Source organism: Chiloscyllium punctatum, chromosome 38 (genome assembly GCF_047496795.1).
Source record: "Chiloscyllium punctatum isolate Juve2018m chromosome 38, sChiPun1.3, whole genome shotgun sequence".
In the NCBI taxonomy this organism is placed as follows: Eukaryota; Metazoa; Chordata; class Chondrichthyes; order Orectolobiformes; family Hemiscylliidae; genus Chiloscyllium; species Chiloscyllium punctatum.
The window spans coordinates 33,904,417-33,929,159 of NC_092776.1; the positions used below are offsets into that span (position 1 = coordinate 33,904,417).

Sequence of the window (24,743 nt, forward strand, 5' to 3'; positions counted from 1 at the left end):
CTAGCACTGAGATATGATATCTTAAATAAACTGTGTTTTTGACCATTAGTAAAATGTGTTTTTCTCAAATATTTAAATATAAAATAACTTAATTGTCTGAGCATTTATTTGACTACTTAATCATAAGATTTACTGATCAGGTAGATAGCTAATTTTAAATTTCAAAAAAGTGTCTTTTTAGCCACCTTTTCTTAATTCCAACCAAAAGTGTTCTTAATTTTAAACCTTCAGTGTTATTTATCTAAACCATCTGTTTTTCATAAGAACTAACTTTGCTTGTTTAATCTTTTTGTTTATTTCCAACATAAACCCAATTAAATCAAACAAGCTTAGTGAAAACACCTATAGGTAACCAATGCACCTTGGTGTGACTTGAGAAAGGTTGAATGTTTTTTAGACTCGTCATGCTTTCTGACTTAACTGTTTGGCTTTGGAATGCTCAGTATGTTCTACTGTCTTTTTTTAATATTAAAGATGGAGAACCATCAACAAAATTGATCTTGTATAATAAAGTTGATAATAAAACACACTATAAGGCAGGAAATGAAGGAGTTAAAATGAAGTAATGCTGCAAGCCAATGGTATGAACCAGAATGGTAAAATGGTCTACTATGTACTTGAACCATACCATTTGTAAACCATTATAACGAGCTTAAAATTCATACTGGAGGTGTGATTTCTGTAAAGTTGCTAAGCAAATGAATATTTTCTCAAAGGATTTAAAGCTGTGAGAATTATTTATCATCTTTCCAGCAGCATAGATGTGTAGTGCTTTGCTGTATCGTTACAGGGGATTTCCAAGGTAACAGGAGCACAATAAAACCAAGCTGTGCTATGAGTATTCTGAAGTGTTCTGATTATTTCAGATCATTGCCTTATAGTTTCTACTTGTCATCATTTACCATCAGATCTCACTGGACAACGTATCTCGGAAGGTTTTTATGCATGCCTGTTCTCTAAATTATTTCTGTCAAGCTGTCACCTTATAAATTATGTGATGAGAGAAAAGCTGCAGCAATGGGGATGCAGGTAAAAAGACATGAGTTTATTTGGATGTTTGAGCAAGAGTCTGTTTTATAAGTTCCTTAAAATAAATCACATTATATTCAATGTGTAAGTATAGTAGACTTTGAAAATAATAAGTTATAAAGTGCAAGCAGAACACAAATCTCCTTTCAAATCTGTAATGTATATTGTATTCAAGTCTATGCTATCCATGCTCAGAAGCTACATTTTTTCAATTAGGCAATGCTGAAATTAATTTAAACATTTGTCATGAGAAATAAGAGTTATGAAATTAAAACAAAAATTACTGCTTACCTTTACGTAAATTAGAAGTGAAGGCGCAACGTCTGAGTGCTGCTTCTGTCGTTAAAATCCATGTGTATATGAAGTAGATTTTCAGTAATGATCCAGCACTGTAAAATACCAAGTGTTAGCTTACTTCCCAAGCTGCGCATTAAGCTATTGCTCAAAGTTCCATCTCCTCCATAGTGTTTAGTCTGCACCTTTCTCTTTATAACAGTGAGACATTTAGCCAGCTGTGACCAATGATGCTTTCACTCGAGGCAGCCATGCACTTATAAAATTTCCTGCTACTGAGATTGCTGTGTACAAGCTCTCCAGGCTGCTGGGGAAGTCCAATTCCTATCAGCTGCTACTGGCAAGCTGTGCATGCAAAGCAAGACATAGCCTCCTTATCATCTTGGCTGAGATGTTCTACAATGGATCCATGCCAGCAAGCTATTACACAAACTGAATTCTAGGCTTCTTGAAGTGAGAATGAAAAATGATATTTTGCTGCAGTTTTTTTTAATTGGATGTTTTCTGCCCACATGTTCCATGCTGACATTTGAGAGAAAACAATCAATTCCTGTAGTATTATAGGCTGCTGGCTCCCACTAGGGAGAGTTAGAATATTAGTGATTTAACCCCTCTTCACACTTCGTGGAATTTTGATAAACTTGTTGAATCTGATAATGAAACTATTCTGTGTACTAATATGCGTAACTGATCTTTAAGCAAAAAACTTAAATATTGATGATTAATTAACACACTTTCTACTTGGACTGTTGAACACAGTGCAACTGTTAGTTTAACAAAGGCTGCATGTTACTTGTTTTCCCTGCCATTTAGTGCTATGACATTTTCATTCCATATCATTTTCTTATAAAACTCCCTTTTTTTTGCAAAAAATGCAAATCTACTTTTAAAAGTATCTGACTTTTGTTGCATCTGCTTTAGCCAAAATACTAAAACCCAGAAACCTCATTTGCATTCATATAAAATAAAACAGTAACACCATATTTTCAAAGCTAGAGGTCATGTGAGAGCAGTGCATACGAAAGTTGGCAGCTTTTATTTAATTGCGAAGGGACTGCTGTCTGCATCAGTTGACGCATATAGCGGTGAACAGTTGGGAGTCGTTCATCAGTTTAGTCAGTTGGGAGCACTACCATCATTAGTTGGTGAGCTAAAAGCAATTCTTTTCATATTGCTGCATCTTCAATGACATTAAATAGGTCACTGCTCTTAGACTTGTAATGTGACTCTGGAGATTTTTCTTATTGGGGAATCATAACATGCAGAAACTGCAGATGCACTTCATTTGAACAGTCACTTGTTAGTACCTACCACTGCTTAGATGTATGTGAATCTAAATTATGTATGTTGACCAAGAAGATCATACTTCTGTACATGACCATTCAAATATAATTTTTTGTCTGGTTTCAGTTTTTCTGTTGTTACCTTTTAAGTGCAGGTCAGCTCATGAATTACCCGTTATCATATTTCATTGCAAGTACTGTTTCAAGTTGAGTGAACTAAAACTTAATTGCAATTTTCTTTTACAATACCTATGGTTTGTAAGTATTCAACAAAACTTTGCTCACTAATATGGGTTACAAAGGTTTTTAATTTGAGTTAATAATTTAAATTTAATTTTTATAGATTTCTGCAATTTAATTTCATAGATGAGCCAAAATTGCATGGTTATTCTGGAAAAGGCATCACTTCTTATCTCTAAGAATTATTTGAGCTTGTCATTGTTACTAATGATTTGTCTGTAAGGATCGTACTGATTTGCACTCCTGTAGGTTTTAATGTATGTTTGTACGATCTGTTCAAGAAGTTTATGATACATTGTGAGGACAGTTGAAAGACTTAAGGATGTGTATTATCACCGTGGGCGGCACGGTGGCACAGTGGTTAGCACTGCTGCCTCGCAGCGCCGGAGACCCGGGTTCAATTCCCGCCTCAGGCGACTGACTGTGTGGAGTTTGCACGTTCTCCCCGTGTCTGCGTGGGTTTCCTCCGGGTGCTCCGGTTTCCTCCCACAGTCCAAAGATGTGCAGGTCAGGTGAATTGGCCATGCTAAATTGCCCGTAGTGTTAGGTAAGGGGTAGATGTAGATGTAGGGGTATGGGTGGGTTACGCTTCGGCGGGGCGGTGTGGACTTGTTGGGCCGAAGGGCCTGTTTCCACATTGTAAGTAATCTAATCTAATCTAATACGGTGTTGAATATGTTCAAATTATTCTTTGTCCTTTGCAACATAATTGCAGTCCTTTGAGCACATTTTTTTGTTCAGATGCATCATTTCTTTATTATTTTCTATTTTACTTGTTTTTTTTGTTTCACACTATAATAAAATCTTTTGTTGCCAATTTGACATCCTAAATACAACAACACAAGTAAGTTTATTGTCTCCTTAAAGATTATCATTAAATTTCCAAAAACATGTAAAATTAGAATAGTACAGTTAATCGTTTCAGGTGCACCATTTTATATTAGCAGCAATACATGTGTAAGAAGTACTGCTTTAATGCTTCATCAAAATTATAATGACACTTTCTTTGGTGATCTTCATAAGCATAAGTCGTGTGATTTGTCAGTAATGTGTATCTGGTGTTAGGAATTTACCAAATTAAAGTATTGCTTTGCCTAAATATTCTCGACTAAAGATAAAGATTACTGCGACCTTCACAAGAAGTGTGTTGTCTTGAGTTGTCCCTCTCTGCAGGAGTAGCAATAATTTACTGACATAGATGTTCGTGATTGGTATGTGAGAAGCAAATGGTGAGAGAAAGGTGACTTGTGAACCATGCAACTTGAAAATCTTTGTGAAGGGAGGATGGGGCTTTGATGCATGGAATATCTGGAAGAGAGCAAGGACAAGTGTTTCCTCTTCCAAGCTGCTTCAACACTAACATACTAATTTTATGTACTGTGGTTGTTCGCTGTATCTTAATAACTGCACGCACACTTGCTGAAGAAATGCAGAAACAAAGTAATGTATAAAAAAGAAAACTATGTCATTTTGTGTGCACAGTTGAATCTGCTTATGCGTGGACACAATTGGTTGTGCCTTGTCAGGTTGCATCTCGGTAAGGTTGTTGTGTGATTATTAGGAGCATATGCTAAAACTTGGAGAAAGTGAGGACTGCAGATGCCAGAGATCAGACTCAAGAATGTAGTGCTGGAAAAGCACAACAGGTCAGGTAGCATCTAAGGAGCTGGAGATTCGATGTTTTGGGATAAGCTTAATTCCTGGTGATGGGTTTATGCCCGAAGCGTCGATTCTCCTGCTTCTCGGATGCTGCCTGACCTGCTGTACTTTTCCAGCACCGCACTCTCGACATATGTTAAAACTTCACTTGTTAGGCTGATCATGATATTAGTCAGCATTTGTCACTGATTCAATTGTAGAGGTACCATTTTTGACTTAAGCGCTCCAGCTACTGCTTTCCCTAACCTCATGCAGCCAGATATATGTTCAGTAGCAAAAAGGCTGCCCACCAGTATTATTCATAGGGTTCGTTAACTATTTCTGGGTTGCTTATTTAATTCTACTGTGTGTTCTTGAACTAATCTGCTATTTTGTGCTAATATTTAAATTGTTAAATTCTACAGGCACTGATGTTCCATTTGGTAAAATTCTTAGTTTTCAATTACAGGCATCTGCTTGCATACTTAAATTCAGTGATACGTTGAGTGTGTGGTGCTGGAAAAGCACAGCAGGTCAAGTAACATCCGAGGAGCAGAAGAATCACTGTTTCAGGCAAGAGCACATCATAAAACCAGCAGACAAGAGGGTGCAATGGTAGTTTGATGCACTGACCTCTACACTGCTGGGGCCAGGCGCCAACTCAAAAACACCACCTCCTACTGCCCTCTTGACTATGACCTCCCCCTACCCCACCCCCATCACCAAATCATCATCTCCCAGACCATACACAACCTCATCACCTCACGGGATCCCTCACCCACAGCTTCCGACCTCAGTCCTGGAACCCCGCACTGCCCAGTTCTACCTCCTAGCCAAGATTCAGAAGCCTGACTGCCCCGGCCAACTCATTGTCTTGGCCTGCTCCTGCCCCACCAAACTTCTCTCCATCATACCTTGATACTGTCCTATTCCCCCCGTCCAGGAACACCCCATATATGTTTGGGACACTACCCACGCTCTCCACCTTCTCCAAGACCCTTGTTTCCTTGACCGCAATGCCTCATCTTCACTGTGGATACCAGTCTCTATACACCTCTATCTGCCATGACGAGGGCCTCCAAACCCTCCGTTTCTTCCTCTCCTGTTGTCCCCACCAGTACCCCTCCACTGATACACGCATTTGTTTGGTTGAACTGGTCCTCACCCTCAATAATTTCACCTTTGAATCCTCCCACTTCCTCCAGCCAAAAGGGGTAGCCATCGGCACCCGCCTAGGCCCCAGCTATGCCTGTCTCTTTGTCGTTTACATGGAACAATCCATCTTCTGCAGCTACACCGGCACCATTTCCCCACCTTTTCCTGCACTACATTGATGACTGTATCAGTACCACCTCGTGCTCCAACGATGAGGCTGAGCAGTTCATCAACAAGTTCACCCCAACCTTAAGTTCACCTGGACCATCTCAGACTTCCTGGATCTCTTCAACTCCATCAACAATGACCGACTCAAAACGGACATCTTCTACAAACTTACCACCTCCCACCCTGCCTTCTGTAAAAATGCTATCCATTATTCCCAATTCCTCCGCCTCTGCTGCATCTGCTTCCAGGAGGACCAGTTCCATCACAGAACACACCAGATGGCCTCTTCCTTCAAAGTCTGCAATTTCCCCTCCCACGTGGTGGTTGATGCCCTCCAGTGCATCTAATCCACTTTCCGCCCTCGAAACCCACCCCTCCAACCGCCACAAAAACTGAACCCACCCCCTCCCCGGACCTCACCTTCCGCCCCACCAACCTCTGTATACATTGCATCATTTTCCGCCACCTACAAACTGACCCCACCACCAGACATCTGTATTCCGTAAGGACCATTCCCTCCGCAACACACTCCTCAGGTCCACGTCCCTCACCAACCCACCACCCCTCCCAACTTCCCCTGCCACCATAGGAATTGCAAAATCTGCACCGACACCTCTCCCCTCACCTCTGTCCAAGGCCCCAAAGAATCCTTCCACAGCCATCAGAGTTTTACCTGCGCTTCCACGCATGTAATTTACTGTATCTTTTGCTTCCAATATGGTCTCCTCTACATCGGGGAGACAAGACACCTACTTTCAGAGCATTTCAGAGAGCGTCTCTGTGACACATGTGCCAACCAACCCCACCGCCCTATAGCCGAACACTTCAACTCACCCACTCCGCCAAGGACATGCAGTTCCTGGGCTGCCTCCATTGCCACACCCTAACCAACCAATGCCTGGAGGAAGAATGTCTCATATTCCACCTTGGGATCTTCCAACCACACTGCATCAATGTGGACTTCTCCAGTTTCTTCATTTTCCCTCCCCCCACCTTATCCCAATTGCAACGTTCAATATTGACACCATCCTCATGACCTGTCATACTTGTCCATCTTCCTTCCTACCTATCTGTTCCACTCTCCTCTATGACCCACTACCATTACTCCCACCTCCATCTACCTATCACACTTTCAGCTACTTTCCTCCCAATTCTCTCTCCAACTCCTCAGCTCACAAGTCTCATTCCTGATGAAGGGCTCTTGCCCAAAATGTTGGTTCTCCTGCTCCTTCGATGCTTCCTGACCTGATGTGCTTTTCCAGCACCACTGATCTCCAACATCTTCAGTCCTCACTTTCTCCTAGTTAATTTCAATTATGACTACTGTAGTTTCTATCTGTGTTGGCCTGCAGCATGAGTGGGCAGCATGGTGGCACAGTGGTTAGCACTGCTGCCTCACAGCACCAGAGACCCGGGTTCAATTCCCACCTCAGGCAACTGACTGTGTGGAGTTTGCACGTTCTCCCCGTGTCTGCGTGGGTTTCCTCCGGGTGCTCTGGTTTCCTCCCACAGTCCAAAGATGTGCAGGTCAGGTGAATTGGTCATGCTAAATTGCCCGTAGTGTTAGGTAAGGAGTAAATTTAGGGGTATGGGTGGGTTGCGCTTCGGCGGGTCGGTGTGGACTTGTTGGGCCGAAGGGCCTGTTTCCACACTGTAATCTAATCTAATCTAATCTAATGACTGGATGATTGACTACAGAGGCAGCAGAGGAGGACATACAGCAAAGAAGGATTCCTAACAAGATGTCTTGTCCAATTAGGATTTTCCCAAAACAACTCTTTTATCTCAGTCTCTGAAGAAAGTTCATTTTATTGAAATCTGTCACAAATTGTAGGTAGTATTGGGGCCTCACAGCAGGGTGAGAACACCACTTCCAGTGACTATAAGCATAATATTGACTGCACATACATTGCTTTTCGGTGCAACATCTAAATGTAGACATGCAGTGCAACCACATAGGTTTCTAGACTTGTGTGCACGTTAGATGTTAACCACATTCAGCATAACATATTTGTGCATGCTTAGTATCCACGGAATCATTATGACTTTATTTTGTACCACTATGTGAGCTACCATGCAAAATAAGCAAGTGGCAACTACAGATAGGGACTATCTACGGAACAGCAGGTTTACAACTCCAGTGTGCAACCTAACCATGTGCATAGCATGAATCTAAAGTGAGCTGTGCTGCCACACACAATGCCATAGAGCAAACCATTAAACAAGGCATCTGCTGCCAGTATCTCCTGGAGAAGCCCTGCAGTGTTTATTGCAGCATGTTGCATTGTTGACTTTGGAGTACTGTATTATAAGAGCTTATGCCCGAAACGTCAATTCTCCTTCTCCTTGGAAGCTGCCTGACCTGCTGCGCTTTTCCAGCAACACATTTTTAAACTCTGGTCTCCAGCATCTGCAGTCCTCACTTTCTTCTAGTACTGTATTATGCTCAATCTTGTCATCCTGAGGGCACACATACCCTATTGTCCAGGTAAAAGGAAAGCAACTGAGAAAGAGGTAGAAAGGAGATTGCAACAACCACATTGTCTTTCTGATTGGGCTGTCCATGATCAATTTGTTTGACTGCGGTGCCAATAAAAAAAAAATCAATTTTCCCGTTCTGCAAGATTTGCAGATCTTCCTTCCTTCTGTTTCTGACGTCCCTTGGCCAGAATGCTGAAATAAATTCATAGCAAGATAATTAAATGGAAAGAGAATTCACTAGTACTTTATGGTTGATACTTTGTTAAATGGAAATATCAAATTATTTTAAATAAGAATTGTCCTTTTTTTCAATAAACAAATGTCTTGTGGAGCTAATAGATAAACTGTGAACTGTATTTGAAATGAATTGTCTATGTTAGTGAGTTAGCATATTAATAACCTGTCTAGTGTTGCCTTCCCAAAAGTAGTTGCAATTGATCAATGCTTTACAATCCATGTTAGATGGCAATGCTGAAATGTAGTTTGACCAACCTAACTGAACATTTGTTGATTCGACATTATTGAAAGAGTGGTACATTGTTCAAGGACAGCAGAGGTGTTGTAGCTATGACTAATCCAGAGCCTCAATCTAATCCTGTGGGGACTTGGGTTCAAATTCCACCATGGCAACTAGTGAAATATGAACTCGATAAAATCTGGAATTACCATATATCCGTTATCAATCATTAAAACCCATCTGGTTCACTAATACCTTTTTATGGAAATAAAACTGCCATCTGCATTCAGCCACCTGTGACTACCAACCAATACAAATGTGGTTGACTCTCTGAGTAAGTAATGGCACCATGTAGTCCCAGAGGGTCATATGGCTGCTGTCTCATTATAGAGAGATGATTAGTGGTGGTTCAACCTAAAGGGAGGGGGAGAGGTCAAAAAGGAGGGGCCTTCATGGCAACCTCCACCGATGCAGAAATTGAACCTGTTATTGGCGTCACTTGATATTGCAAACCAGCCTTCCAGCCAACTGATTTAAATAACCCACAGTTGCACTCTGAAATAGGCCAGGCAGCCAATCAATCATGGGCAGTCAGAGATGGGTACAAAGTACCAACTCTGCCAATGACAGACATCCCATATAAGAATCAAAACGTCTCACTTTTTCATTTAAAAAAATGTCACTAAATGTATACACTTAGACTCTGGGTTGTTTTATTGCAAACAATGCTATTCAAAGAATATCACTTTTAAATATTAAAGCAAAGCAGTGTGTGAGATAGCTATGATACTGAAATATGAATTGCAGATAGTTTGATACCAGCCAGCTTTTGTGACTGTTGTCTTTCATGTTGTCTCTTCAAAAATATCAAATTTATGCAGCTCTTATTTAGGTATCTTCACAAAACCAATTTAAAGTTCTGCTTGTTATCAAGTTAACTGGGTTTCATAGGCTATATTATATTTTTGTAAGTTGAATTTCTGTAATTCGGATTTATTTATTTTGTGAAGAATCTGCATTTATTAAATAATTTAGTTATGATAATGAGCCTTGATTAATTCAAAATGCACATTTTATTGAATAATTACATAAATGAATGGCTGTTAATTAACTGTACCCTTCATAAACCTGAGGTTATCCAAAACGTCTCCTAGCTCTCAAATCCTTTTCACCCATCAGCATTCTGTTCACTGACCTTATTGGCTCCTGGTTAAACAGTGCCATGATATTAAAATTCTCATTCTCGTTTGCAATTGACTTCTCTTTTTTATGATCTTCTCCAGTTCTAGACTCCTGAGATATCCTGTCCAACCCAGCCTCTTGAGCATTCTGGATTTTAGTGCCTCTATCATTAATGGCTTTGTTTTCAGCTGGAAATGCACCAAGTTCTCAAATTAGAGTCATAGTGTTTTATAGTATGGAAAGAGAGCCTTCAGCCCATCATGTCCACACCAGTTATCATGCACCTATCTACCCTCGACCCTTTTCCAGCACATAGCTCATAACCTCGTATGTTATGGTGCTGAAAGAAATCATCTAAGCAGTTCTTCAGTGTTACAATGGGTCCTGTCTCTATACTGTTTCAGGTAGTGAGTTCAAGATACCTCCAACCCTTGAGATGAAAATATTATTCCATAAATCCCCTCTAAATCTCCTGCCCTATACCTTAAAATCTATGTTCCCTAGTTTTTGATCCCTCTAGTAAGGGGAAAGATTTGTAGAGTGATAGTCATACACTATGAAATCAGGTCCGTCGACCCAACTCATCCATGGTAAGCAGGTTCCCTAGTCACATTTTCCTGCATTTGGCCCATATCCCTCTAAATCTTTTCAATTCATGTACCTGTCCTAAAGTCTTTTAAATGTTGTAATTGTACTCGCCTCTATGACTTCCTCTGGCAGCTCATTTCATAAGCACACAGACCATCCTCTGTGTGAAAAGCTTGCCCCTTACGTCCCTTGTAAATCTTTCCCCTCTCACCATAAACCTATGCCTTCTAGTTTTGGACTCCTGTACCCAGAGAAAGGACCTTGACTATTCACCTTATCTATGCCCCTCATGATTTTATAAATCTCTATATGGTCACCCCTCAGCTTCCAATGCTACAGGAAATATAGTCCCAGCCTATCCAGCCTCTCCTATAACTTATATCTTTTAGTCTCGGTGGCAACTTTATAAATCTTTTTTGCATTCTTTATAGTTTTTATAACATGGAAAGAGACAACAATCATCACATACGTATCTACTCTCGACCCATTTTCCAGCACTTGGCTTGTAATCTCGTATGCTATGGTGCTGAAAGAGATTGTCCAAGTACTACTTCAATGGGTTCTGTCTTTATATCCTTATAAGCTGTGAGTTCCAGATACATACAACCCTCTAAATGAAAAATATTCTTCCTTAAATCCCCTCTAAATCTCCTGCCCTATACCTTTAATCTATGTTTCCTTGTTATTGGTCCCTCCTAAGAGAAAAGATTTATAATGTGATAGTCATCTTTCCTACAGCAGGATGACCAAAACTGTACTCCAAATGTCTCTTACCAATATCTTGTATGGCTGTAACGTGACACCCCAACTCATGTACTCAGCATTCTGACCGATGAAGACAAGCGTGCCAAATGCCACCTTCATTATCCTGTCTTTCCATGATGCCACTCTCAAAGATCTGTGTGCCAGCATCCCGAGGTTCTCTGTTTGATAACACACTCCCCAGGGCCCTACCATTAGCTGTATAAGTCCTGCCCTTGTTTGCCTTACCAAAATGTAACACCTCTTATTTAACTGAATTAATCTCCATTTGCCATTCCTCAGCCCATTGGACAAGTTATCAAGATTCAGTTTTACGCTTTAATAACCTTCTTCATTGTCCACTATACTTCCAATTTTGGTGTCATCTACAAACTCACTAACCTTGGCTTCTATATTCTCATCCAAATAGTTTATGTAAATGACAAACAACAGAGGATCCAGCACCCATCCTTGTCTCCAGTCTGAACAACAACCCTCTACCACTACCTTCTGTTTTCTACTGTCAAGCTAATTTTGTATCCAGTTGGCTAGCTCTCCCTGATCCCATGTGATCTAACCTTACTGCCAGTTTACCATGCAGTTTCTTCTTATCTATCGTATCTATGCCACTCAGAATTGTAAACACATCAATCAGGACCTCCTCAATCTTGTGTGTTCTTAGGTAAACAACTTCAGCCTATTTATTCTCTGTTTGCAGCTGAAATACTCCAGTCTGAGTATTATCCTGAGCATCTTTTCTGCACCCTTTCTACTGTAGTCGCATCCTACAGTGTGGCAAGCATACTGCACCCAATACTCTGGCTGTGGCCTGATGTCTTACATAGCTCCATTATCATCTCCCTGCTCTTATATTCAATACGTCAACTAATAAAGGCAAATAATTCTCACTCCTTCATCATTATCTTATCCACATGTCCTGTTGCTTTCAAGGATCTGTAGACATGCACACGAAGGTTCCTCTGATCCTCTGTATTTCCTAGGCTTCACTATTCATTATGGTGTACCTTGCTTGTTGGTCCCTCCAAGATGCAGCATCTCACATTTTTTTCAGGGTTAGTTTGCATTTGCCATTTTTCTGCCCATCTAAATCATCCTGTAGTTCTTCCTGTCAAGCAGATGAGGTGATAAGCAGATAGTTAAAAACCACAGAAAAAAATTGTGGCGGAACCCAGGAAACAGAGGAATTGTTTAAAAGTTGAAAGTTAAAAAGTCAGAAGTTGAAACTTAACAGAGATCAATATGTCTGGATTTATACGTGGACTTGGTGCATATCTAGGATTGTATGCCCAATTTTCAGTGATCTGGAAATTGGTTCCTTTGACTGTTGGCTGTAAAGCATTTTGGGACATCCAGCATTATTGCAAATAACATCTAAGTGCAATCCTTTTTATTAAATCAGCATCTGTTGCATTTCAGCTTAATGAGTAGAATTTAACAAAGAAAAGGTAACTTTAATGAATAGATTTGTGATGACAATGTGTACAGTTCATTAGAAAATAGTGATGAGTATAATATTAGTCCTGTGATATTGAGTAACAATTTATTTTTCTGATTTATGTGGGATGTGCAGAGTGCTGGCTTGGCCGTTACTTATTACCCATCTCTAAATGACCTGAGAAAAGAAATGTTGAGTTACTTTCTTGAACCACCATAATTCTTAGGGGACAGGGCCACTCTCAATGAAATTAGGAAGGGAGTTCCAGGATTTTGCTTGGATGACAGTGAAAGAACAGTGATATATTTTCAAGACAGGATGATGAATGACTTGAAGGGGAATTTGGAGCTGATAGTATTCCCAAACATTTGCTGTATTGTCCTTCTGGGTGGAAGAGGTCACAGATTTGGAAGGTTCTGCCAGAGAGATTCTTGATGATTTTATATACTGCCTAATGTAGATGGTGCACATTACTGCCACTTGGTTCAAACTTCTTCACTGTGGTTGGCGCTGCACTCACCTAGATAAATAGAGAGTGTTCCATAACACTTTGACACGTGCCTTGTAAATAGTGGACGGGAATTGAGGTGACAGGATATGAATTAGTCACTGCAACATTTCTAGCCTTTTTCTTACTCCTGTAGCCCCAATATTTGTGTAGCTGTTGCAGTTCAGTTTTGATCTGTAGTAACTGCAGGGTATTGATCATGGAAAGTCAACCATGGTAATGCTGTTCAATATCAATGTAAGCCTTGATAATTTTCTTATAGCGTGAGATCGGACAAGAACAGAACTGTCGCATTATATCAGAACCGACTGTATAATGTTCAAGAATGTGGAATTGTCAATTTTACTGAGCAGAACATTTTAAAAAGCAAGTTACATAATTCGTGAGAGACTGAATATTTTGATATCCAATGGCTCTGAGTGGAGTTGTGCATGAAGCACAAAAGACACAGGTACAACAAACCGTTAAAAAATGCCATTTCATTTATTGCATGGGGAATTGCCTGCACATATTGAGAGTGCATAATTCAATTATGTAATGTATTGATGAGAGCATACCTTGCATTCAGTGTACAGTACTTTTCTCCTTATTTAAGAAAGGAAGTGGATCAGAGAAGGCTATCTTATGAGGAAAGTTTGACAAAGCTATTCTTGTATTTGCTATAATGTAAAAGGGTGAGAGTTCATTTGGTTGAAACAAGTTAAGTCATGAGACATTATACAGGGTGGATCTGGAAATGATGTTTCCTCTTGTGAGTATTTGGATCTTTAGTTTATGGTTTCCTAATAAGGCTCCATTTATTTTAGACATGGCTGAGGAAAAGATTTTTCTCACAGCATATTGAACATCTTTGGAACACTCTTCATCCCAAGTCAATGAAGGCAAAATATTTGAATATTTTGAAGGCAGATGTAGATTGATTTTTCATGACTAAGGGAGGGAGAGGATTTGGAGATGGATGAAATTGTGGCATAATCAGATTACACATTACCTTATTGATTGCTGGAGATGGCTCGAGGGCTGAAGTGCCTCTTCCTCCTAACTGGTATGTTTGTAAGTAGGAGACTCCTTATATTTAAGCTCTGTCCCCTAGCTCTTGATTTCTACAAGTAGAAGCATCATTTCACCATTCACCCTGTCAAGTCTTCTCAGGATCTTCTCTGACCTTTGTGTGGCACATTATGCCCCAGAATCAGATATACGTTTGACACATATGACCAAATGTATTGCTGGGTTAGCCATCTTAGCATTGTTATTACTTATTTTTGAAAGACAAAAGTATAAGATGATTAATTAATAGCTTCATTAGATTTCTGAATGTAACCAATGAATTATAGTATCTTTCCTTTTAATTTACAAGACCTTGAAGTGTTTTTTTAGATCAATTACATTGTATTTGCATCTCCAACTACATTAAAATGTCTGAATAATTTTTCGTTTTATATAATTTAGTTAGTTGATGGATGTATGTTTTGAAACAGTAAATCTAGTCATCTGTGTGGATTTCAGTAATATGCATGTCAGTTTATAAAATGATGCAGTCCAAATGGAAATATCATAGTTTTTTTTCTGGCGCTGACTTCCACAACTAAACCAGACAGATAATTTGAGTTCAAGTGAGAAATTGTGATCATGTGCAGGGTACCCACTCCATGCCACACATTAGTTGGACAAATCACAGTAGTTGTCACATTATTGAGGGTGGTGTTAGTGTGTACAGAACAAGCCTCAGATTTCACACCATCTATGTCAATTTAAAGCTTAATGCACCGCCAACATTTTTTAAAAAATGAGTATTCTCTAGTTAGATGTTTGTTGATTTATTCTGATTGTGCCTGCAATTCAAGTTTTTGATTTTTTTCTGTAGTTGTGCAACACTCCAAGGGTCTACAGGGAAGAGTGTAGCAGATGCTAAAGGAATTTTGCTGCGTTGCGGGTTGCTAAAACAAGCTGTTCCAAATATATATGTACTAGTAGGCATTTCTCTTGGAATACAGCGTGATTGGGACAATGAACTAAGGTCACCACAGAGCATGGCAAGAAGGGGAAATAAGCGAAACAGAATGCTTTCAGGCACATCACCAAAAGGTGGTGAGGTCTCCTGCCTTAACTCCTGTGAGAAATGGTGTGCAAAATGTCTACTAATCATTAAGGATACCCTCAATGTAATGTTTGCACTTCTGCAGCCACAATGGGATCCATACTGTAGGAGAAGGGTCATATTATCAGTGATGGTGAAAAGCTTTAATGTTTAGTTGGATTTAGGAGTTATTTGCAATGTCTCTTAATTTGCTGTCCACTGATATGTAATACGTGTCATTAAGGCTCTCTGCGTAATGAGCGATATTTGTATTTCATTTTCCCATGCCAGAGAGATTGGGCTACAGTGAATACAAGGATTCTGAGTTTTCTAACAGAGCGATGTGTAATTGACTGCATACATTTAGCTTTGCGAGTACCACATGTCAACTCTGGCTCACACCACAATCAAAAGGAATTCCACTTCTTCAATATATAGTTGTTGTGTGACAATGGAGAGTGAATCTTGTAGGTATATGTTTGTTGTCATAGCAACGTGACATTTTAGTTCTACATGAAAGGGAATATGAGCATCATTTTCAATGGTTTAAGTCTTGCTGACTACAGTCTGAGTTATCTATGTCCCTGTAATAACCAGCACAATCTCCTACATGTGTGTTTAAACTAGTAGCCTTGCCTATGCTTTCCAGTTAGGTCCTACTGGCAGTACCAGTGTCCTGAATGAAAGAATGTGGTGGTCAGTTTTGTACAGTTTGTTTTGGTGGTGTGGTCAAAGAACTGACAGTATATTCAAGATGTGAGTTTGAGGCATGCAGCAGTGACGCAAATGGATGTTAGCTATGAGTTCTGATTGATTATTGGTTAGTGCATTGTGGCGCATTAAACAACGTGTGAAGCTAATGGAGCAGATGACAGAATGTTCACTAATCTTGATCATTCATGCTATTGAACTTCTTACAGTACTGAAGGGAGAATTCTTGTAATTTGACTCCTGGCATTGACTTCCATTCTTATCTGCTCTCAGTGTCTTTTATGGATGTGTCTAGAGGACCTTCTGTCTCCTTGGTAGTACAAGCTATCACTGCCTTTTCCACCAAGGCCTCCATGCTATCTCCCATTTTTTGCCATTCTTCAGGGCTTCCAAGGTAGTGTTACGTTTTGTATGACTGCCTTCACCTATTCTTATAATGGTGCACCTCCATTTTAGGAAGTGTAAGTTAGATTTTAGGAATAGAGATGAATTTCAAGGAGAGCGAGAGCCTCACGGTGTTGGTATTCTGTCTGGCATGCCCAATTGGGCATGTGATCACCACCTACTTATGGAATTTGAACATTTACTGTATCTAAGATAATGTTCAACAGTTATATGTTTTGTCAGAAGAACATTCAACTCTTTGACTCAAGTGTAGAATTTCATAGCCCAGTAATAGTCTGCAGGGGACAGAGGACGCCCACCTGTTGAGGCATCTGACCATCTTCTCCCATTTTACCACATTCCCACCAAAAGTAGTGGCCATCCCTTTTTCTATGCTCCGCCAGTATTTTTAGAAAAGGATTCTGGCAATATTAAGGCTACTTGAATTAGATTTAAATGCTGACTCAATTGCATTGTTAATCACACTTGAATTTTAATTCACCCTAAAACAGGTCCACTTGCATAGATTTAAAATTAGGTCCAGTATCTCTGTCCTAGAAATATTTCCAAAACAACTTATTTTTTATCAAAAACACTTTTGAAAATATGTTCTTTCAATTGTTTGGGACTCCCTTGAAGTCCCTCACTTCTTGCTGAACGTACATCTCTTTACCCAAGGGTTTTGGCAAAAAAGTTTAGTGAATCACTTTGAAGTGCACTGTATTCAGATTGCATATGCATAAAAACTCATTCCAAGCTTATAATAGAAAAATGAGTGCTGCCAATGGCATTTCATTAAAATAGAAATGTGTTCTAAGAGATTTTCATATTGCTTCTACCTGAACTGTGAATAGTATCCAATATCAAGATTTATAGGCTTTGCACATCTAAACTAGTGTGGTACTGAAAGAGAGTGGAGGTGACCTGTCTAGCACTAAGGTGAGATATTGAATGTTTTAGATAATGTTGCTACTGGGAAAATATTAGTTGGAAATGATAATATTTAAACTATTGTCTTAGATTCACATAATACCAAAGTATATTAAGTAAATCATATTGTACTCTTAACTCTCACTACATTATAGATGGTTTCTAGAGAGCGGCTGCAGAACTTAGTTGAACACTCATAAAAGCCGATTCTAAGCTGGTCTGTTGTAATGCTGGAGTAGCAGATGTGAGGCTGAAATTGGGGGCAATAAATCTTGAAGTCTAAAGTTTCACGTTCTGCAAACATGGATAATTAGCCTGTGTTGGTGAAGCTGAGGAACAAAATATTTGAACTAAAGAGTTCAAGTAATTTATATTTATTACATCTGTTAATTTGCATAATAGTATTAAAAGTTGAGTGCCAAGAAATAGGCTTCACAATTGCAATGAGACCCATACTTTGAACATGTGAGAATAATAAATCCAGTCAAATCATGACTTAAAAAACCTAAAAGTATTCATAAAGATATTATTCATTTCACATTCAAAAGCATTTCACTCTTTCAGACTTCCTCTTTTGACGCTGGATCACAACTCGATATCTTCCTACAAAGTAATAGGAGACCAGAGACTTAGCATGTTGGAACTCATGAATACAAAGAGACATTTTCCAATTCATGACAGTGTGTTTATGTTCTTTCACATACATGGCCCTTTCTGATTGCATTTAGACAAAAAAAATTGCTGTAGTTTTCCATTCTATTCTGTCTCCTTAGTTTAATTCTTTTTACTGTTTATTCCTGATATGCATCTGTCTTTGCTTAGACTCAGTAGACATTTATGCATCCGTTTCAATTCATCATCATAGAATCGTAGACTGCCTAAAGTGCAGCAAGAGATCATTTGGCCCATCAAGTCTACACTTCAAAGAGCATCCCACCCATACCCTACTACCACTACCTGTTCTCTGTAGCCCTGCATTTACCATGGCTAATGCACCTAGCCTGCACTTCTCTGAAAATATGGGGCAGTTTAGCATGGCCAGTCCTGTACATTTTTGGACAATGGGAGGAAACTGGAGAATCTGCCGAAAACCTGCACAGACACTGAGAGGACATGCAAAGACAGTCACCCAAGGCTGGAATCGAACTTGGCTTCCAGATGCTGTGAGGCAGTTGTGCTATTCAGGATCTTGATTTTTTAACAACTGTGTAGATTTTTATATTTTGTACTTGCATTTTTCAGTGGTTCTATGAATGAATGTGGAAGCCAGCTTATTTAATTGCTTGGCTGAATAAAAAGCAAGTCCATCCGTGTCCAAAACACGCACACTTTATGTTAATGACAGTGAATAGAACACTGCATCTCAATTATTACAGTAATGAGAACTGTTAGAAATCTGTAAAACCATCATTGCTTTATGTGATTTAAACTAAACCTGTTATATTTATGAAAGTGGCAAAGTACAGTACTTGCAGCCTATTATAAGCATATTTGTTTTATTGATTATGATAAATTGGATTGTGTAATCACTGCAAGCACAGCTGGAATTTACTTGGATTCCAAGAGGACTCATGTGCTTAAATTTATTATACAGTTAATGTACAGTTTCACGATGAGGGACTTTTACAAATTCCTTATAAAGGCTAAACCATTTACAGAAAGGATCTGTAATAATGCACTCGTACTGTGTCTTATTACAAACTAAAAACAAATCATTTCAAAATATACTCATACTGAAATTTATTGAAGTGCTGACATAATTAAGGTAAACAAAATGTCACGTAATTAAGATTTTTGCTGTTAATGAGCATGAATTAATATTTTGCCAGATGTAGCAACAGCATTTCCTCTCCCAACACATTTGAGGTCAATCTTGCAAATATTATTATGAATATATATGTGTGAACTCTGGTTTAAGCAAGCATATCGAAATTTGTAGAGCACAGTAAGATCACTCGCAATGATGTGATATCTGGTTAATTTTGAAGATTGCTATAAACAGTGTTATGGAAATAGAGCAATATTAGTAGATTGGGCAGATGTCAGAAAAGTTCTGTGATGAAATGTGAAGTGATGCGTCTTAAGAGAAAGAATAAGAGGCAAATTCTAAAACCAAGCACTGGAAAGATTTTTCAAGCTTTAGTCATATATATCCTGAAAGTTGGAGGATTAGTTGATAGGGGATATGAGTAAAGGAAGATATCCTGATTGCTATAAATGGGAATCCAGGATGTAAATACAACAGATAATCATACATCTCTACAAATTGTTATTTAGGCTGCAGTTAAAGCATTTTTTTTTTGTTTATAGATACCCAACCTCAAGAAGAATAAGGTTTTGGAGAAGAGATAAAGTGATTCATTAACAGAACAATGATGAGGTTTTAACTTTGTAGTACCTTTATTAAACAGTGAAGATAAAGTGGACGTAATGGAGCTGTTTTGAGATTTTTGGTAGAGCAAAGAAAATCTTACCATTGATGAGTTGCTAACAGGAGGCTATAACTTTATAATCACGAAAACTAGAAAAGAAGAATTTTGAATCATTTTATGCAGGGAATATTGGGATATCAAACTATCTTACCAAAACTTGTATTGGATCCATTATCTTTTCTTTTTAGTTGCTCATGTTAGTTTTACAGAAACGGCATCTTTACCATTTCGGCCACCTATTGTCAGCAATATAAGCTGCCTAAGGTTCGGTGCAGCACAGCCAGGTGGGGAGAAAATTTCTCCTGCAGTGTGATTTATTCACAAGTCCTAAACTCATTCCCTAACACTCAGTGGTTCCTCACTGGCGACTCAAGAAACAAAGTGGGAACATGGTAATAACTGGCATGTATTAGAACATTGTGGATACTGCAAAATCTGAAAGGCTTTATAGATTTAACTTATGATAAATACTTATTGCAAAATGGAAAACTGAAAAGTGTAACACATTTCATGAGTGAAGATAATTCAATTCACTTAGTGTGCTCATTTTAAAATTCATTCTCATTCTCAGAGGATCATAATCTAAAAATATTCCTTACTATTCAGTTGAGCTGCTGTGAATTTTTCAACCTCTCTTTTTTTTCTTGGTGTTAACTTGATGTGGAGGTGCCAGTGGTGGACTGGGGTAGACAAAGTCAGAAGTCGCACGACAGCAGATTATAGTCCAACAGGTTTATTTGAAATCACAAGCTTTCAGTGCGCAGCTCCTTCATCAAGACAAATCAGTGGTCATCGTTTAATTGGACTTTGAGGAGGCCTTTGATTATGTCCCCCACAGGAGTTTCGTTAGCAAAACCAAAATACACAAGATAGGAGGTAATATACTGACATGAATTGAGGATTGGCTAACAGACAGAAGGCTGATAGTAGGGATAAATGGATAATTCTCACATTGGCAAGCTATGACTAATTGGTATTACAGGGATCAGAATTTGGGCCCCAGTTGTTCACAATATAAATTGATTATTTGGATGTGAGGACCAAATGTACTATTTACAATTTTGCGGATAATGCAGAGCTAAACGAGAATATTTGCTGTGAGGAAGATGTAAAGCACATTCAGGAGGATTGGATAGGCTCAGAGAGTAGGCAGGAAAATGGCAGAGTATAATGTGGAAACATATGAAGTTATGCAGTTCGGTATGCGAAACACGTGTAGAGTATGACTTCTGTTGTTAACTTGGAGTGAATATAGTTCCATGATTCTTTGCAAATTTTGCTGAATTGTGATAAATTCTGCATTTGTGAGAAAATCACAGAAGATACCAGTAATATGATTCAAAGGTGATAAGTTATTGTGAGGAAGCTTCCACAATCCCATCAATGCCCAATTTGTGTCCTTTTCTAGTAGTGTCATGAAGCGAAAGCAACATGGTAACCTAGTGGCTGAAATAAATTGTCTGAGTTAAGAGCCTTGTTAACTTACTACTTATCTCCTGAAAAATGAATGTTCAAGGTGGTTGCTAATGAGTATGATTACAAGTATGGTAGCTGCAAGTAACTGCTGGCAACAAGCTGCTGCACCTGCAATAACTGCTGTATTCTACACAAGTGAGACAAAAAGACTGCACGGTTACATTTTCATGATCATATGCAATCTTACAATCAATATATTTTTGTTGTTATCTTGAAATGAGGGAAAATATGAAGTCTTATTGATTTCTATGTTATAATGTAGTGTAATTCCAAAATTCTTCATTGAATTTGTGCTTTAACATGAAGATAGTGTACCAGCTTTTATATATTTAGCTGGTCTCTCCAAGATAATGTTTGGGATCTCAAGCCAGAATCTGATTCATTCTATGTATTTGTATCCTTCAGAACCTATCATGACTGTTAAACTTACTGCTTTTTTTATGTAATATCTTGACAATTATGCATGTCTCGGTTCTAACAAGCTCATTAGCTATAACGGTTCTTTAGAACTGTTAATTTTAGACATGGTCTTTCCATTAATTGTGATTTTAATTTTCTCTGTAAAACAATGTTTTAGTAGGAAGGTGTAGTTCAGAATGGGACTTAACACTGAAGAGTATTTGCAATTCTTTAATAGTTCCTTTAATAAAAAGCATTCCTTTAATAGTTATTAGTCGCTACAGAGAATATAACATACAACAACAAAGAATGCACTTCAAAATACCTAAATGTAAGGTCAGCTAGGACATTCTCAGACCATGTAAAACACACTTCTTATTTTACTTTGAGAAGATTCAGTGAGTCATGCATGTCCCTCAGTTCACAATGGTTTCTACATTTGTAATGAAGCTTTATAATTGTATTCTTGTTATTTGGGAACTTGGGTTTTAAATTCGATGTAAATGGGTTTTGGTTTTTTGTTCTGTGAAGGTGACTTTTCAAAATAAAACTCAACTTTTTAGCATTATGTCAAAACAGCATTTCTAATACTTCTCATGACTTAGGCTAACTAGCTAGAAAAGCTACTTGGTGCGATCACATGTAGGAACACATACATTTGCCAAAAGAACACTACTTACAACGCTGTCAGCTGAGTAAGAAAATTTAGAGGGAAGAATTGAATGTGTGGAACCAGATGAGATGGGGGAGATACTAAACAACAATTTTGCATCAGTGTTTACTATGAAGAAAGATATGAAAGCTAGAAAACTTGGGTAAACAAATAGCAATTTCTTGAAAATGTCTGTATTACAGAGGAGATGGTGCTCGACGTCTTAAAATGAGTCAAGTTGGATAAATCCCCAGGACCTGACCAGGTGTACGTCGAACTTTGTGGGAAGCTAGGGAAGTGATTGCTGGGCCCTTTGCTGAGATATTTGTATCATCAATAGCCACAGGTGAGGTGCCAGAAGACTGGAGGTTGGCGTATGTGGTGCCACCATTTAAGAAAAATGGTAAGGAAAAACCAGCGAGCTACAGACTGGTGAGCCTGACGTCAGTGATGGGCAAGTTGTTGTCTGGAATCCTGAGGGACAGGACTTTAGATGCATTTGGAAAGGCAAGAACTGATTAGGGATAGTAAACATGGTTTTGTGTGTGGGCAATCATATCTCATGAACTTGCTTGAGTTTTTTTGAAGAAGTAACAAAGAGGATTGATAAATGCAGACCAGTGGGTGTGATCTGTATGGACTTCAGTAAGGCGTTTGACAAGGTTCCTCATGGTAAGCTGGTTAGCAGGGTTAGATCACATGGAATACATGGAGACCTAACCATTTAGATACAGAACTGGCTTGAGGGTCGGAGACAGAGTTGTTTTTCAGACAGGAGACCTGTGACCAGCGGTGTGCTACAAGGATCGGTGCAGGGTCCACTGATTTTTGTCATTTATATAAATGCTTTGGATATGAACATAGGAGTATAGTTAGTATGTTTGCAGATAACACCAAAATTGGTGGTGTAGTGGACAGCAATGAAGGTCATCTCAGAGTGCAACAGGACCATGATCAGATGGACTGATGGGCTGAGGAGAGGCAGGTGGAGTTAGTTTAAATAAATGTGAGGTTTTGTTAAAGGTAAATCAGAGCACAACTTATTCACTTAATGGTAAGATCCTGGACAGTGTTGCTGAACAAAGAGACTTGGAGTGCAGGTTGATAGTTCTTTGAAAGTAGCGTTGCAGGTAGATAGGGTAATGAAGAAGGCTTTCAATACTCTTGCCTTTATTGGTCATTGAATTGAGTATAGGAGTTGGGAGGTCATGTTGTGATGAAACAGGACATTAGTTAGGGCACTTTTAGAATACTACATTCAATTCCAGTCTCCCTGCTATAGAAAAGATGTTGTGAACCTTTTAAAAAATTCAGAAAAGATTTAAAAGGATGTTGCCAGGGTTGAAGGATTTAAACTATAGGGAAGTGCATAATAGATTGTGGCTATTTTCCTTGGAGCATTGAAGGCTGAAGGGTGACCTTATGGAAGTTTATCAAATCATGAGGGCATGGATGGGGTAAACAGTCAAGGCCCAGGACTACAGGGCGTAGAGGGGAAGGATTTGAAAAGGACCTAAGGGGCAACAGAAGATGGTGTTTGTGTGGAATGAGCTGCCAGAGGAAGTGGTGGAGGATGGTACAATTACAACATTTAAAAGACATCTGGATGGGTATATGAATAGTAAGGGTTTAGAGGGATATGGGCCAAATGCAGGCAAATGGGACTATATCAATTTAGGATAACTAATAGGCGTGGATGAGTTGGACTGAAGGGTCTGTTTCCATGTGGTACAGCTCTGTGACACTAAATGATACATCCCTGGAGCTGAATGTCTGTAAATGTTATCGCTAGGGAAAAAAGATTGAGTATTTATTTTTGTTGTCTATAGTAAGATGTTTATAAGTTTTTTTTTAATTGAATAAACTTATATTCACTCTTTTAAAATATATTGATAGCCTCTTGTGAATATGGTCCGTGGTTGACCACTACTGTAACCAAATCACCGAAATAAATTTTAAGGCCTACCAAGTGAAGCTTCACCCTGGAATTTGATTTGTCGAGTATTGCCAGCTGGGATCAGAACAATGCTTTTGCTCATTGTTGCATTTTTACGGAAATTAACAAAACTGCAAGAATCTGGATGTAAATCGACAGCTGTAAAATAGTCAGCTGGGTGGATGTAGCCACATCCTGCTTGCACTTCCACATAAATTCTGCCCCAATCTATTTAAACTTTTGGTCACTGTATGTGCATATTACTTTATCTTAATAATCTGTGTTTCCTTGATTTGTGCTCTGCTGGAATCATGGATTTCATTATTGTTTGGCCTTTGCAGAAATGTTCAGTGTTTCCCATGTGAATGTATTTTCTAACAGTAAAATAGAAGTAAAATTTCAGTGTCTACCTTGAACTACTAAATAATTTACTCCAGCCAAACAACCTGCTGTAATGATGCTTACACAGTATGTGTTTTGAGCAATGTCAGCAGAATTTTCACTTCTGATTGTTAGAGATTTG

At 38.8% G+C, this 24,743-nt stretch overlaps 2 protein-coding genes across 6 annotated transcripts in view; one reads left to right on the top strand and one right to left on the bottom strand.

Moving 5' to 3' along the window:
- The window catches only part of LOC140463521 (inhibitory synaptic factor 2A), a 54,490-nt gene extending 52,738 nt beyond the window's left edge, over nucleotides 1-1,752 (bottom strand). Inside the window, exon 1 of the mRNA XM_072557592.1 lies at nucleotides 1,321-1,752. The gene's annotated coding sequence lies outside the window, so the exon portion shown is untranslated. The remainder of the gene's footprint in view (nucleotides 1-1,320) is intronic.
- Nucleotides 1-24,743, top strand: part of dock1 (dedicator of cytokinesis 1) — a 577,688-nt gene that overhangs the window by 273,494 nt on the left and 279,451 nt on the right. The gene's annotated exons all lie outside the window — the stretch shown is intronic.